A 5,405-nucleotide genomic window follows, 5' to 3' on the forward strand; every position below is an offset into this window, starting at 1 on the left:
TCATAATGACATCTCTTAACTCATAATTGACACTAAATGAATAGCTGGGATATGTGTATGCATATATATGAATATACAATATGAAAGTAATACACATATATGCCTTTTAAGGCTGTGTGATTTGGCACAAATGCAAATTAATTTCAATGTATAAATTAATTTTATAGATTTTAAGTACATTTTGAATGAACTTGAAAAAAAAATGCTCCATGACTTCCTCTGTCTGGCCCTTAGTTTCCTTAACTGTAAAACTAGGATATTGTGCTAATATTTCCAATTCCAAATTTTGTGACCTAGGATCTGACCTCAATGGTTACAAGACTTGCTCAAAGTTGCATAATCAGTAAGTAGCAGAGCTAGGATTTGAACCTAGGCCTATTTGTTCCAAATCCAGCATGCTTTCCAGCATTCCATGATAGAGAATCACATCCAGATTATTTGATTTTGTATCCAATAAACTTTTCGCTACACCAAAAAAATGTTCTAAATTTCCCTTGTCGGATTTTAGGCTTTGAACAATCTGTCACAACCCAACTTAAAAAACCAGCAGTACTATGAAAAATACATGGGACATGGTTGTTTGTAGGCATATACTCCTAGTAAATAACTTTTCTAATCCATAAGGTCCTGTCAGTGAAGAACAAGACTTCTTTTTCTTCTCTTTACTTTTTCGCTTGGTGAGCTCTTTGACTACCATGGCCCCAGTTGTTAGCTCCATGATAACCATATATCCCTATAACCCCTAATCTCCCTCCAAAATTCAATCTCACATTTCCAAGTGCTTACTAGATTTCAGTACTTGGTATCCTGCTAGTTTCTCAAATTCAACATATCCAGAACTGAACTCATCATTTCCTCTTCCTTTTACCTTCCTTGTTTTTGTTAAACTAGAAGTATTTTCCAAGTGACTCAGTATGAAACCATAGAGTTCTCTTCACTTCTTCTCTTCCTCTCACACATTTATTTAGTTGCCATACTCTGTCAATTTTTCCTCTAACATTTCAATGAAATCTGTCTCCACCCTTCATTTACACATCCACCACCCTAATTGACTTTCCCATAGCTTCTTGCTTTAGTCTAGCACTTCTTAAACTGTGGGGTCATAACCCACAGTTTAAGAAGAGCTGAAGGGGTCTCTGGAAGTGACCTCACTGACCCCAGTCTCTTCCTTCTCTAAACCACCTTTCACGCTACTGCCAAAGTGATCTTCCTGAAGAGTAGATATTATTACATCCCTCTTCTGCTCAAAAACTGCGATTGACTCCCTATTTCATCATCATCATCATCATCATCAGCAGCAGCAGCAGCAGCATCAGCATCAATAACAACTGAATCTGGCATTCATGGTCCTCAAGAATCTGGCTCCTTTCTACCTTTTCCAAATATATATGTATTCCACTTCTCTTTGTACTCTCTACCAGTCATTCTCTGGTCACATCTTGCTCTCTCCTGCCTCTGCAATGGGCCTACCATCTTCCATGCCTGCAACAGACTTCTTTCATGTTTCTGCCTGTTGAAATTATTCCCTTCCTTCAAGTCTCAACTCTAGCAACAATTCCTCCAGAAAGACTTTGCTGATCCCCTTGGATAGAAGTGACCCATATTTTCCAAATCTTTTACATATGTGTTTGCCCTCTTGCTCATACCTAACACATTCAAACTTATATTATAATCATTTATGCCATTGATCTACCAGTTTCTAAACTTTCAGATTAAAGAGGATGATGTTTCCAAGTTTTGTATTCCTGGTGCCTAACGAAGCACTTTAAACAGAGTAGGCATTTAATTAATTCTTGTTGAATCAAATTCCTAAGCCAAGTATTAAGCATTAAAACCTTTTAACCCACAGAGAAAGCAATGAAAATGTAACAGAATTTATTCAGATCTCTCCTTCATTTACCAGAAAATTGTAGCATGTTTAACAGATAGAGAGAGATAGCATCCTTTAGAATTTAACTGATTGGAAAAGAAAGTCAGGTGGGAAGAGGGGGAGAAAAAAATCAGTCATGGTCTAAAATTCAGTTGGCAAGAAGCCTTAGAAACCAAAATTTTATCTTCCAGAGACTAGCCTAATTGAATGAGTACATTCTAAACTCCTCATGAGCTACACAACTCTTATGGGGGGCGGGGAAGAGAGAGGGATGTTTTTCTAACAAGGAGAGTGTTAAGAGCATCTTGTTTGCCTTGAGTTAAAATCACCAGGCTCAGCTGGACCACACAGCTTCACAAAGGACTGGCAGGTGTGGTTGCCTAACCACTGCCAGTGATCTTTGAAAGATTTTGGTGAGCAGGAAAGTGCTACTAGACGGGAAAATCAGAGATGTCTCAATTAAAAAAAAAACAACTAGGACTACTAACTATAGTCCAATTAGCATGGCTTTGGTACCTGGCAAAATTCTAGAATGTATCATTTTAAGGGATATTTAATTAACATTTTGAAATGGAAATGGTGATCATAAGGGCCCACGTGGCTTCAAGAAGGCATGCTGGACTCACCTCATTTTCCTTTTTGACAGTTTACTAGACTGGCCAAGAGGGTGCATGATTTTAGTAAAGCATTTAACAAAGTCTTTCATTCTGCTCACACACACACACACACACACACATGTAGAGATGTGAGCTAGACGACAATGCAGTTGCGTGGATTTAGAATTGGTCGAAAGGCCAGACCCAAAAGTAGTCTTTAATTGTTCAATGTCAGCTTGGAAAGAGGTACCCAATGAAGTGCCCCAAGGATCAGCAATCAGCGCTGGGCTCAAGTGAAAGCATCGATGGTATGCTTCTCAAAGTCACAGATGATACAAAGTTAAGAAGGCTCACTAACAAGTTTAATGACATCGTTAGGATCCAACACTGGGCTAAAAAGAATACGGTTACATTTAATAGGAATAAATGTAAAGTCATATATTTGGGTTCCAATGTCTACTCTGTCAGTACGAGATGGGAGGAGTGTGGCTAGGTAGCAGTTCATCTAAAGAATCATAACAGTCAAAAAAAATTCATATAATCTTAGGATGCTTTAAGAGAGAGCGATAGTGTCCAGAACTATGGTGGTGATTGTTTCTCTTTGCCCTGGTCAGATTATATGTGGAGTACTGTGTTCAGTTCTGGGTGCTACCTTTGAGGAAAGACACTGAAAATCTGAAACATATCTGGAATATGATGGCAAAAATGGTAAAAAGGGCTCAAGACGTTGATATGAAGATTATTTAAGTAGTGTTTCTAAACCGGGAGTCCATAAGCCACCAAGAGTTCCAGAGGTAGGCTTCAGAATACATATGATCTTGGATGGGAAAAAAAGAAAACAAACAAACAAAACATTGCATCTTTATTTATACTAACCTTTCACCGAAATTTAGCATTTCTTTTTCTTTAGAAATATTATTCTAATAAAGGGTCCATAGGTATCAGGAGTCCATGACCCAAAGGTTAAGAGCCTCCTGATATAGTCTAACCCTTCATTTTGCATATGAGGAAACTGAGATCCAGAGATTAAGTGATTTGACCACTTGATATCCTCTATGGACATCCCAGATTGACATCTATGTATGAAGTCACGATGCTATGACCAAGGGTCACAAAGTGAGTGGCTAAGCCAGGAAAAGAATTCATGTCCCTTTCTAGAAGGCTGTTTTGTGTCAAAGAGGCTCAGGCTTCTAAGAAGGATTATCAGACTTGTTCTGTTTGGTACCAGATGGCAGGATGAAGAGCAATAGATGGATGGTGCAGAGAGAGAGATTCAGTCTGGCTGTCAGGAGAAATTTCCTAACTTTTAGAGCTATCCTAAAATGGAATGGGCTGCCTTGGCACAGAACAGTTTTTCCTACGTCAACATCTCCAAGCAAAGACTGACAGATCATTTGTCAGGGCAATTCTTCTTCAGAAATGGGTTGGCTAGGTGACCTCTGAGGTACCTTCCAATACTGAGATTTGGAAATGATTGCCCACTTCATCAATAGCTGTAATGAGGTTTCTCAGCAAATTTGTTGTAGGAAAATATTGAGAACAAGCAGAAGAGACACACACATATCCAAGGGGGATTCTTTGCCAGTCTGCTTGGCAGGAACTGATATTTTAAGTCCTTATTCTTCTTTGAAACATACTAGGGAGTTTGGCTCACAAAATATTGATAGGTCTCTTTTTTATCTCTGGGATAGTCTCTTTTGAAAGAAAATTCAAGATTGTCATTGTTATTGTCATTATAAGATTTTGTTATAAAGTCATGCATTAATAAGAAAAAAAAGTGGCACACTTTTCAGTTCCCCAATAAGTTCCTTGCTTTGGAAAAAGATCCAGGCTTTGGGTCTAAGCATTTCTCCCTTTGTCATAGGGGAATCTAGTGATCAGACAAAATAGTCACTCTGTAACAGAGATGGGCCTACAAGCACTCTTCAGATTTCTGGGCCAAAATGTAAAACATGGTTTGTCGATAGAATGTAATATTTAAAGTCACAGTCACAAGGTCGTAAAATCATAGCTTTAGAGCTGGAAAGGGTCTTAGAGACCAACTAATTTAAACTCTATTTTTACTGTTGAGTTACTGGAGCCCGCAGAGGCAAGCTGAGCCAGCCAAGGTCATACAGACACTAAGTAACTAAAACTGAAGCCCAAGCTCTCTGACTTTTGATTAAGAACACTTTCCGTGGTACCATGTGGTCCCATAGCACCATTAATGAAAGTGTTGAAAATAAAGCTGGAAAAAAAATTCAACAGAGGCAATGTGTCATAGTAGAACTCCATCTAACTAGCCTCGAAGCCAAGAAGACCTGGGTTCAAGTCCTGTCTCTGATGTATTTATTGGCTGTGTGACTTGGCTATGTTATTCAATCTTTCAAGTGCCCCTAGGCAACTGAGACAGTAAATTGCAGAAAACCTGCCAACCTGCTGTGGTACAGGGAATTCCCTCCTCAGGTGTTCCCTATGTCAATGAAATCACAGATCCAGTTCCTGTGCCTATCCTCATACAATGACATTTATCCTTGGAATGCGGCTCCGGTCGCCACACATCATGAAAGTCTTAACAGAGCTATAGTATGTCCAGAGGAGGGCAAAGAAATTGCTCATGGGAATGGAGCCTTGTCTTCAGGACAGTTTTTAAAGACTGGAACGTTTCATCTAGTAAATGCACGCTACAAAGGGCCACAGAATTGTAGAGGTTTAGAGCTAGAAGAGACTTTAGATATTGTCTAATCTAAATTTTATTACTAACATGTCCCATACCTGCCTTTGGGGCTCTCTTCTTTAAAAACAGGGAGTTAAGAGTAAGGTGCACTAATATAATTCAGGTGGGCAGCCAAGAGAGGCATCTTGGAAATGAGCTTTATTTATTTTTATTCTTCCCATTCTGGGACACATCGTGAGCACACTCTGGGGCAACATAAACCATGACCCTCAGCTATCCAAGA

The sequence above is a fragment of the Trichosurus vulpecula genome, chromosome 5 (genome assembly GCF_011100635.1).
Source record: "Trichosurus vulpecula isolate mTriVul1 chromosome 5, mTriVul1.pri, whole genome shotgun sequence".
Lineage (NCBI taxonomy): Eukaryota > Metazoa > Chordata > Mammalia > Diprotodontia > Phalangeridae > Trichosurus > Trichosurus vulpecula.